We start from the raw sequence: 12,163 nt of genomic DNA, 5'->3' as shown, positions 1-12,163 counted from the left end.
ATTTCAAATGAAATGCAAATTTTTCCGTTCATTTGAAAATTTTTATCCTGCACCCCCTCTGGTCTCCCTGTCACCTCCTACTTCTTTTCCAGTGGGGGGAAAAAGGAGAGAAGGTAGGATGGAGGGAATGAAAAATTTCAAATGAAATGAAAAATGTTCATTCCATTTGAAATTTTTAGTGGAAAATACCTAGCTTAATAATCAACTGGCTCACGTTAAAATAGATACTTCTCGGAGACACAGTATGGAATCAGTCCCCAGGATTTGGCTCAAACTTTCATGGTTGATACACACCCACAGTTCCAACAATTTGAGCCTGAATCTTGGGAAAGGCAGCAGGAGACAGCACAACCCACGTTGTAATTTCTGGCTTCTCAATAGTCTCATTGATTCCCTTTCCAATTTCACTGTCTCCCCCGGGGCTTGACTACATGCAGTCATTACACTAGTTTAACTTAAATTGATTGGAAAAAAAGTATAGTTAAAGTAGTCCAAACCCCTGTGTGGACACTCTGGTATTGCTTTTAAACTGGTTATATTGGTTTAACTTGCACCTGCAAATTTACCTCTGCAAGCTGAACTGATTTAAATCAGGTTTAAGAGTGTCCACATACAAAATTGTACCTGTTTCACTAATTATGATAAAATCACAGCTCTAAGTAAGCTGGTGCAATTTCATACGTAGACCAGCCTTAAGAAATAAATGTTTCCATTCTCACAGCTCTCTTAAATTTTCTGCTCCATCTTTCATCCACCTCCCAACGTACATGTGGATCAAGAGTCTAGTATTGTTTTGATTTTTTCCCATCTCCTGGAGTTTTCATTTCTAGTCATCCAGCTTGTGAATCTTGGAGCTATTGTCATACATATCAGTCCCTGCTTGCATGCAATGTTTAATAAAGAAATGTGGCCTTGAATACTACAGTAGATGATGCCTATGGATGATAGGGTGAATTTAGTCTAGTAGTCCATTTTGTCCTTGATCTCTGAGCTAATATTGCCACCAAGGGGACCCAGTTAGTGCCAGTTGAGGTGGCAGATCTGCAGTGGTTATTGGTGGCTGGGTGGAGACCAACTTATTTCACATGGGCCACTGAACAGCCATGAGATGGTAGCAACTTTCGGTCCTTACTGTACTGTGCTGAGCCCCATTTCTGTTGTGGGGTTAGGATATTGGTGGTAGTTGTACGAAAAGCTTAGCTGGGGCTACAGTTCCTGGCTTCGGCACGAGGAGAACAACAGAAAGAGCCTTTCAATATGTGGCAGGTCGCCAGCAAATTAGAATTGGCCAATAATGCAAAATGGACACGTATAAAATCCATTTATCTTCCCGCCTATTACTTACTGTTAAATTGGCCCTGTCCACAGATACTTGATGTATTGACTTTGGCAGTAACTGTATGCAAGATTAATAGATAGTTCCTCTCTGGGCAAGTGCAGGATAAACTTTCCTGTTAGAGGAGTCATGGGATTTCTTGCACTTTTGGATCATCCTGTTTTGACCATAGTCAGGGACTAGACACTGAGTTAGATGGACCATGGGTCTGGGGTGGCAATTCTGATGAGATACATTGATATTAATAAGGCACCTTTCATCCCAGGATCCCTACCTGCTTTACAAATGCTAATGAATTTAGTCTGGCAACCATCTGTGAGGTAAGGAAATATTTTTATCCCCGTTTTACAGATGGGGGAAACTGAGGCAGGTAACATGACTGCCTAGCAGAGCTGGGACTAGAACCCAGATCATTCTTTGTCTTCTACCCACCAGAGGGCGCCTTTCCTTCTCAACTCACCTCTGGAATGGGTAAGAAAAAAAGGGAATAATTTAGGCTGCGATTTTCTATGGGGACCCAAAGGATGATGCGATTTGGATGCCTGAACCTCTTCATCCCTTTGGAAAATCTGAGGGTCGGTCTACCCTAGAAAGTTAGGTTGACCCAGCTGTGTCTCTCAGGAGCGTGAAAAGTTCACACCTCTGAGAAACCTAATTAAGGTGACCTAAGCCCTGCTATAGACAGGGCTAGATCGAAGGAAAAATTCCTCCATTGACCTAGCTACCATCTCTCCGGGGAGATGGATTTACTGCAGGGATAGAAGAACCCCTTCCGTCTCTGTAGCGTTTCTAATGGAGACATACCCAGAGCCGTATATCTGCCTAACGCTAGATGTGATTCTCTCTAGCCACAGATTGGCTATCACCAATCCAAGCACAGATACCCCTTGCCTATCCTTTACCAAGCTGATTGGTTGAAAAAAATTAATGCTATTGTCCTTGCATCTCAAAAATAACTACAGGCTTGGGCAAATAGAATTGTGCATGTCTGTGCATCTCTCCCGCACACACAAACACGAGTGTAGGATTCTCTGAGATACCCCAAGGTTGTGACTGCAGGAAGATTTCAGCCAGAATCTTCACCTTTGTTGATCTTGCACGGCCGGATCTCCTCAGCATGAGTTTCCTAGATCTCGTCTTCTCTGCACCAGTGACTCTCCAAGGAATTAGTCCTATTTTCTTTCTGCTTTCTCTTCTGTTGCTACTTTAATCTAGTGACTCTATATATTTTTACAGATTTCTTCCTCAGTGGTAGCTCCCCACAACCTTCTCTTTCTTTTATCCCACCCCCAAATCGCTCTCTTTGGTTTCCCAGTTACATGTGCTCAACTGGAAATATTCTCTCTTTTGCTGGCTCACCACAAAGGTTCGCAACCTTTATGGCCTAACCAGAGGCGCTTAGCGTGTGCGGGTTTGCAGAGGTATCCTAAAGGGGCTCGATTAGCAGGTTGAATTTCTGACATAACTCACTGCAGCTCTCGTGGAAAGAAAGGCAAAGAGCAAAATTTTTGCAATACACTTGTCTGGCCTATATCAGCTCAAAAAAATGCTTGTAGAAGAAGACATCTGACAAGCGACAAATATTTATCCAGACGAGTAGCGCAGTAATTCGAATGAACTCATTGCAGGGCTGGGATCAAATATAACTCCTGGGCCAAGGAAGATAATTCTTATCTTGAGCACTTGTGTCCTCCCCCTCGCCCCCCCCGCTCCTTCTATTAAGCGAACAGTTATTGCTCTCACCAGTGATCAGCCTCCGTTGCCCCCTTGTTAAGATTTCCAACAAGCACCTTTGTGCTTTCTCCCACGCCGTCCGACAGTGCTCCCCAGAAATCTCTGAGAAACCGATTGTCTTCCTTCCAAACCCTCCTGAAAACTCTCCTGTTCCATGATGCCTACAAAAACCTTGACCGCAGTTAGGCTGCTGGTATGCTGTGACCACGGCTGCTCTTTCTGACCAACGTTGTCGCATTGTTTCTTTGTACCTCCCTTGTCTGTCTGTAGCCATCTGTTGTATCTTGCCTTATACTTAGATTGCGCACTCTGTGGGACAGGCCCATCTTTTTGTTCTGTGTTTGTACAGCGTCCAGCACAATGTGGGCCTGGTTCATAACTAGGGTTCCCAGGTGCGGTGGCAATACAGGAAAAATAACAACAAAATTAGGGTTTCCCCAAAATTTGAAAGTCCAAGCCCCATTTCAGAAAAATGAAATTAACTCGGTTTCCCTGTCTACCCTGCAGTCCTGCTACTAAAAGCCTACACATCTTTGTAATTTATATATCTTCTGCGTGCCCCCTCCCCCCTGCTATCCCTTTTGGGAAATGCTAGTACAGATCTCCATGATATGATACTTCCTCTCTCACATGCTTCGGTGAGCAGTGAAATAGGTAGCAATGCTGACATTTCAAATACGTTGTCACTGGCACTGGGTTAGCACCTGTTGAAATGAACCATTCGAACCTCAAAGCTATTGTTTCAGGCTCTCTGGAAACTCAGGCAGGCTCTCTGCATGGGTTGCACTTTCTGCGTGGGTTACGTACTCTCACTTCATGCTTTGAAGGTTTTCTTCACAACCACACTAGCTAGAGACTTACTGTTCAAAAGCGGGGGAAGTGAAGTGAAATGAAGTGAAAGCTGAGATCCTGAAGGACAATCGAGTTGTCTGTCTGTGCCCTAGGACTATTCTCTTGTGCCCCCTAGGGCACATGGCCCACACTTTAGGAAGCATTGGGTTAAACACAGAATTTAGAAACTTTGGTTATTCTGTAGCATCACCTGGTGAAGCTTGGAACGTGCTTTGTCATGTCTCGCTAATCTGTAAACTCTCCCAGGCAGGATCTTGCATTCTTATATAGTCTGTGAAATGCATAGTGTATTTTGCTTAATTAAAAAATAAGAATGCCAGAAAGAGAAATCACATATTAGTCCATAGGGCAAAGTGGAAGATATACAGAATTCTGGAGAAAAGGCATAAGGATTTAATAAAACTTACATGGGATTTTGTCCAAGCAGGGGAATAGGACATCAGGACTCCTGGGTTCAAGTCCCAGCAATGCCACTGACTTTGGGTGATATACACAAAGGCACACGTCTGTCTGTGCCTCAGTTTCCCTCTCTCTGAAGTGGCTATAATAACATAGTCTTATCTTTACAGAGTTGTTGACAACTTGAAATCTGCTCATATTATAAAAAGGAACAAGTTAAAAGTAGTTTCAGCTTCTGTACCTGTCGGACTCACCCGGCCAATGTTTGTGGCTTGACAACCACATTTTCCTATTTACAAAAATGTTGAAAATATTTTAATTTTTTTCTTAAAAATAAGTTAAGCGTGAGATTGTAAGCTCTATGGGGAGGGAATTGTCGTCTTGTTCTGTTTGTACAGCGCCTAGCGTAGTGGGTTCCTGCTCCATGACTGGAATTCCTAAGTGCTATGGTAATACAAATAATAAAGTGTGTGTGTGTAGACTGGGCCACAATTAAGTTTTGTAGCATTGACCTGGTCTGGAACTCTAAGACACTAGCGATGTACATATGTAGACCATGGTTCCCTTAACACAGTTTGACCTGATCTAAAACCAACTGTGTGATAACCTAGGTCTAGGTAAACTTTCTCTTGCCTCAGTGTGGAGGCAGGACTAGATCAGTGCTTCTCAAGCTGTGGTCCACAAACCCCTGGGGGTCCTCAGACTATGTCTAAGATTTCCAAAGGGGTCCGCACCTCCAGTCCAAATTTTGTAGGAGTCTGCAAATGAAAAAAGGTTAAGAACCACTGTACTAGATGACCTCTTTCAGTCCCTTTCAGCCCTACATTTCTATGGTTCTATAACAACGTGACTTGGATGCAACTGTGTTGTAACTGGATTCCTTAACACAGTTGTAATTACAGTGTAGACAAAGAACTAGATAAGCTCATGGATTCATGGAGGGTAGGTCAGTCAAAGGCTATTAATCAGGATGGGCAGGGATGGTGTCCCTAGCCTGTTTGCCAGAAGCTGGGAATGGACAACAGGGGATGGATCACTTGATGGTTACCTGGTCTGTTCATTCCTTCTGGGGCACCTGGCATTGGCCACTGTCGGAAGACGGGACACTGGGCTAGATGGACCTTTGGTCTGACCCAGTATGGCCGTTCTTGTGTTCTAAAGGCTCTGGCTGGCTCGCCCTATCCTCCTTCTCTTGTTCTCTTTCCCCCTCTCTGTTTCTCCAGCCAAGTTCTCTCCTCTCTATCTCCTTCCTCCTCTCCCTATCTCTCCCCACCCCCAAGCCTGCTCCACATTCCACCCCCTTTTCTCTCTTAGCTTCTCCCAGCTCATTCTGTATTTTCCACCTTTCCTCCTGACCAAGGATAGGAAGCAGGGCTTTAATGCAGTGGTTTGTGGCCCTATGGAGTGGTTTCTCAGCCTGGCCCTTCAGCTGCATGCTCATAAATACTTCCCAGGCTTCCGTCAGCGGAGGACAGTTCTGCTGGAGGTTGGGATTGCCGGGCAACAGCCGTGGTTGATTGTGTGATCGTTTGTGTGGCGTGGACAGAGCTATCCCTCACATGGGACAGACGGTAGCACCTGTTATGCCCAAGGCTTCTTCCCAGGGTCAGCAGAACAGCTGATAAACTTAGAGGGAGCGAAGATGGTTGACATTGGAGTATCAAGCAGAAGTTTAAAGGCCTGATCCTGATACTTTTAAAGTCTACGGAAATTTTGCCTTTGACTTAAGTGGGAGTAGGAGCAGGGGCAGGCCTTATGAGCCAGATATTCGAAGGAGTCTGAAGCCGGGCTTTCAAGTGTTCAGCATGCACTGTCAGGGCCAGATTCTCCCAAGGGCTCAGCTCCCATGTAGGTGCCTAAACGCGAGTCAGAAAATCAGCACCTGGCAGCTTTTACTTTTTTTGTTTTTAAAAGAGCTCAGCCCCCCACATGCTGATCTCTCTTGAAAATCCAGCTGGTGCCTAAACAGAAACCCAAGTTCCCTGCAAAAATCTGACCCCATGTGTTCACTTCCTGCTTGTTCACTGAAGCTGTGGATGGAAGGCGCTAATTTACACCCATAGGGCAAAATAAAAATCTCGAATTAATTCATAATTTGCTCTCCTAGCAGCTCCCATCCAAATAGTTGAGAGCCCATTCCAAAGGGCGTGTAGTGTCTTATTGTCCCTGTCTTATAGACAGGAAGCTTCCAACAGCCATAGTGTACCCCCACAAATGCCATGCGTCTCTTTGTCTCCCTCTAGAGGCTAGATTGACAGAGAGAGGTTTATGAGTCTGCTGTTGCCTCCAGGGCTTATGGAGGGTTGGTACTTTAGCTCAAACAGGCTAGACACACCTGCTTATATACCTAGAGGTCCTGGGTTCAATCCCTGCAGACAACCCCAGGCAAGGGGCGTCGTTCCAGTTTCAGTGGTGGGAAAACATTAAGAGCAGAATTGTCTAGTGTGGACAAGGCCTGAATCTTGTGTCCCTTCTACTGCCACACAGAGGCTAGAGGAAAATAAAAGCGATTGCACCTTTCCCATGGCAAGCGTGTGCCTGGCTTTCAGCTACAGCTGGCTTCTCTCTGAGCTCTGCCGAGTCTGGGCTCCCTGGTGGCACGTCACAGCTCCGCCCCCTTCAGTCCAGTTACATGCAGGCTGCATGCCAACTTCATGCTTTTTCCCATGCCACTCCATAATTGGGAGGCGCTCCCTGTGAAAATTTGCAAAGTTCGACGTTATCCTCCTTTAAGTCGCTCTTTAGAACCCTGCTACCCCACCCGGTGCATTTGGCAGAGATTAGGCAGCTGGCATTCTGGGACCTCTCCTTATGAATAATACTTTGAGCATTTTTCATCGGTAGATCGCAAAGCAGCTCAGTATCATGACAGATGGGGAAATGGAGGTACGTTGAGGTGAAGTGGCTTGCACAGGGTCACCCAGCAGGAGCCAGAAACAGAACCTAGCTCTCCTGGGTCCCCTGCCCCTTGCTCTATCGACTAGGCCCCCGCTGCATAAGTCTCACTGTAAACTTCTTCTCCCACTGCCTCTGTTGTCACTAATCTTATAAGAGCTTTGGGGGAGGGACCTTGTTTTCTTTATATGTACAAACAGCCCCTAGCACAGTGGTTCTCAACCTGTGGGCCGCTTGCGGCCCAATCATCACACAGCTGCGGCCCATGTGACATCCTCAGGGCCACAGAGGTAGTACGGGATGCGGCCCACAATGATAAATAGGCTGAGAACCACTGATCTCACACAATGCTGCCCCTGTCCTTGATTGTAGCCATTACTCTAATACAGGGGCTTTCCACCTTTTTCCTTTTGTGGACCCCTACAAAATTTTGCATGGAGGTGCAGGTCCCTTTGGAAATCTTAGACATAGTCTGCGGACCCCCGGGTGTCCACGGACCACCGGATGAAAGCCACTGTTCTATGGTAACAACAACCTTTCACAGACCCCTTAGACATAGTCTGCAGACCACTGGTTAAAAACCACTGCTGTAATACTATTAATAAGTAATAAAATGCCACCCCCGCCCCAGGTGCATCAGCCAAAACATTATCCAATTACTTTGTTAAATAGGCAGGAGGAGCCAGAGTAGGCCCCAGAGTGTCAATCAAGATCATTCAGTTCTATTTCCATCTGTGGCACCGACCTTGGGCAAGTCACTTCCCTGTTCTGTGCCTCGGTTTCCCCATCGGTCAGTTGGGGATGATGTCACTTTTGTGCAGCACTTTGAGACCTCTGGATGAAAAAGCTTAAAAGATTGTTGTTCTCTCACGCATGATTTAATTCTAGCCTTTGTTTGCCAGAAGCTGGGAATGGGCGACAGGGGATGGATCACTTGACGATTCCCTGTTCTGTTCATTCCCTCTGGGGCACCTGGCGTTGTTCACTGTCAGAAGACAGGATTCTGGGCTGGATGGACCTTTGGTCTGACCCAGTTTGGGTCAGTGTCAGTGGGACTGTGGGGACATCGCGCCCATTATGCTCCTGGCAGAAAACCAGAAGACTTAGAAGATGGCGACAAATGTATTGCTATGTTGATTCGTGTCAAGAGAAACTTCCCCCTCTCCCCTTGTGGAAAGTTTCAGACTTCCGGAGGGCTGTGTTGAGGAAAGTGGGCTTGGTTTTCATTTAAATCAAATAAAGGAGCAAGTAAGGGATAGGTTTGGTCTGTCATTCATTTCTTGTGGGCTTGACCATCTCTGTAACCAGGTTTCGGATACTGACCCCCCCGTAGTCCACATAACTGCACTGGATGGTCAGGACTTCATTCTGCTTCCAGCTTTGCCTTAGGCAAATCACGACTTTCTCTGCCTCTGTTTCTCCAGCTGCCATATGAGGCTGCTAACACCGTTGTAAAGTGCATGGAGGTCTATGGATGGAAGTGTCTTGTGTCGGTGCATAAATATCCCTTAGCACTTATCACCCGTGCACCATCTAAATGCAAGATGCACCTTTGGATTCAGACCCAAGTTCTCTCAAAGGCTGAGGGGGCTGGGATCCGGGGTGTTGGTTTGGCCACCATCCTTAGTTGGTTTGTAGAACCAAATTCTACAAATCCACAGGCGCTCTCTTGCATGCTAGATCATAATACTAGAGTGTCACACCTTTGATTTCTCTTGGAGGCCCAGTTCATTGCACACAAAAGCGGTGCTCCTTGCATTCCTCCACTCCCCCAAATGATTGATGCAATCCTGAAATCTTTATTCAGACAAGATTCCTATTGGCTAAAATGGGAGTGAGGCTTTCAGGTTTGGCCCCTGTGTGTACACAAGGATCACATCTGAAGTGCAAGCTGCCTTTCGGGCAGCTCAGATTGGCTGTTAACAGCACACAGTAATCCTGTGTGACACGCCAGGAGAGACTCTCTCGTATCCAGTTGAAACAGCAAGGAGGACTTTAGCTAACCAGGGTATCACGTGGGCCCTCCCATCTCTCATGAAAAGTGCCAGGGGATCTCTAAAGATTACATGTGGCCAAGACCTGGGGTGAAAAGGGAGCACCTCACAGAAGCACAGTGCCCCTTTAGCTTTTGCATTTGGATTTTGGAGCCTAGGGCTCCCAGGAGCACAAGTTACTTCCGCTACGGTTGGAACTGACTTAAGTTAAACCACATCTTCCTGCAGGTTAGTGCCCAAAGAGAGAAGGCAAAATGGGAGCAACCCCTGCGGTATTGCAGTGCAATATTGCCAGGGCTGCGGAGCCCGGGCGTAGAGGGAGGAGGTGGAAAAGCTGTCAATGCGGGATGGACTCCCATAATGCTGCAGCTCTGTGTCCTCTCCTTAGATCTGTCACTGACCCGTTGTGTGACCATGGCCAAGTCACTTTCTGTTTCTGAGCCACTATTTCCTCTCCTGTCTTTGATCTGTTTAGACTGTGAGCTTTTCAGGGCAGGGACTGTCTCTTTCCATATATACACAGAGCACCCTGATGTCAGCTGAGGACTTCTAGGCAGGATTCTCATACAATTAGTCATTCAGATGCGAGCTGGAGAGTGGAACCCAGGATGGGGGGAGGCAATGCAGAGGAGCTCCTCTAACTGTGCAGAGCAGATCTGAGTTGGGGAGGAGATGGGAAAGCAGGAGACGGCAGCACACATTGGAGCCGAGCCGTGACGCACACAGGAGAAGAGGGGTGCACGACAAAGCACTAGTGAGATGCTCAGCGCAGATCTGATCACACCCCCAAACGAAGCTGTTTTTTCTTCTCTCCAGCTGCATTGCTTTTAAACCTCCACTCGACTCTCGTTCTCTGGCAAAGGGATTATCCCCATTCCCCCTCGCCCTGCTTTCGGTTCACGAGAAGGGCAGGTTCCCCTGCACAATAGCGCCTGCCAAACTCCATGCCTTGCAAGTCCCCATCCTCCTGTTTCATGCTGAAGCTGGTACCTGGCCATGCCCACCCACTAAAACCAGGCCATGCCCCCTCTTTGGGGCCATGCCACCTCTGACATGCCGGTCTGCTCCAGGGGAATTACCAGCAGAGTCTCAATTAAGTGGGAAGCTCTTGTCAGCCCCTCGAATGCATAAATAAAGGCAGTTTCTGGAGATCTGCCCTGGGGTCTGACAGCTGAACCTGGCCTCGTGTATTTCACAGTGATATGTAAAGGAAAAGAGTCCTGAACAGGGGGATCTCCTGGTGATCTTTGTGATGGAAGGCATGTAACATGCTGACATTAATATTGAATCTACTTAATCTAGACGCCTCCTTGAGGACTCTTTCTCAAATGAGTCTAGATTTTGTTCCGAGAGCATTCATGCTCTTGCTAGGAAACATTTAGGTTTTCCATGGGACGGTAATAGCTACGCTTCATCCTTTGTCGTTAACTAGCACCTCTCGTCCATCGATCTCCGAGTGCTCGGCAAAGAATAGTAAGCGTCATTCTGCCCATTGTACGGGTGGGGAAACTGAGGCTCCTAGTTCTGTGTTCAGACTGTGCCTTTACTATCTTAGTTATTTATAAGGCACCTTGGAACCTAAAGATGGTATTAATATAATATAATTAATATAAGATAAATGTATTTGTGGTGCAGTAGCACCTGGGATCTGCAGTCATGGACCAGACCCGCATTGTGCTAGGTGCTGTAGAAACAGAGCAAAAACTCAGTTCCTGCCCCAAAGACCTTTCAGTCTATGTATAAGACACAAGACAACAGGTGAATACAGACAGACCGATGGGGGAGCAGACGGAAACAATGAGACCATATTGGGTGAGGGTTAGGGTTGATTATATTTAGGCTTGGAAGGATTCGATTTTTATTGATAAATGTTGGTAAACATTGACTTCACCCCACGCGCGCGCACACGTTTCCGTCAATGAAAATCAAGATTTACAGATTGGCAAAGTAAGAAAAATGCAGCTTGATAACTTGGTATTTGCTCTGTGTGTTTGATGTGTGATGATAATTTTTTACCCGTTATAAAGCTTTAACTTTCAGAATCTCAGTGCCAACTATCATTAAATAATTATCATTTGATATCCTCTCCCGCCCCAATTTCTGGCCCCCTATAAATTTCCTACAATTGTGGAAATTTAAATCAATTATCAAATGCATGTCAAAGGCTCTCTACTGCTACCAGATAACAGAGATTCTCCATGGAGAAGACCTGTGCTGTTTGGAGAAAGAGGGTCTTGTTTCTACCCCCACAATGCAAAGCATGGTAAAAAGCATTAAGTTCTGACTGGTCACAGATTTGTTGCACTAACATAGTGCTTTCTCGTCATCTATGGATCTTTAAGCAATCTACAGGGTGGAAATTCCCTGCCTTTTCTCCTCTCTCCCCACCTGCGGAAATTTGCAGAGAGCTGTGAAAGGAAGGTTGGTACAGTGATTAGAACACTAGTCTCTGCCTTGGGGAACCTGGGTTCAAGTCCTTGCTCTGCTACTGACTTCCTGTGTGACCTTGGGCAAGTCACTTAGCCTGCCTGTACCTCAGTTCCCTGTTAAATGTGGGTAATATCACTTCCCTAACTCAAAGAGTTTGGGGAAAATGAAGAATACCTTAAAGATTGGGAGATGCTCTGGTAACGGGCCATAGAAGGACCTAAAATTGAAAGAAGTTTGCTTTTGGATTTCATAAATACATGGGGGTCAGTGAAGTGTCTGGAAGAGAATGAAGGAGGAAGGTGTTCGGGATACACTGCAGTCTGCTGCTGGCATTTTCTATTTAATACAAGTAGCAAAATTGGGAAGATACAGGAGTTTCCATTAGCATTGAGGCCTTTCTGGGAATAGTTTGGTTCCCCTCCCCCACCCCCCCGAATAGCCCCGCAGCTGCTCTTTTTTTTAAATTTATTTTAAAAAGCAGCAGCATGTGGACAGAATCCTGTGACAGAGACTCTAAGGGAGA

At 46.2% G+C, this 12,163-nt stretch overlaps 1 protein-coding gene across 2 annotated transcripts in view; it reads left to right on the top strand.

The window, feature by feature from the left end:
- IGF2BP1 (insulin like growth factor 2 mRNA binding protein 1) overlaps positions 1 to 12,163 on the top strand; it is a 65,918-nt gene that overhangs the window by 16,343 nt on the left and 37,412 nt on the right. The window lies entirely within an intron of this gene.

Source organism: Caretta caretta, chromosome 27 (genome assembly GCF_965140235.1).
Source record: "Caretta caretta isolate rCarCar2 chromosome 27, rCarCar1.hap1, whole genome shotgun sequence".
NCBI lineage: Eukaryota > Metazoa > Chordata > Testudines > Cheloniidae > Caretta > Caretta caretta.
Note: the sequence above shows the minus strand (reverse complement) of the source record. Positions and strands in the feature narration are given on the sequence as shown.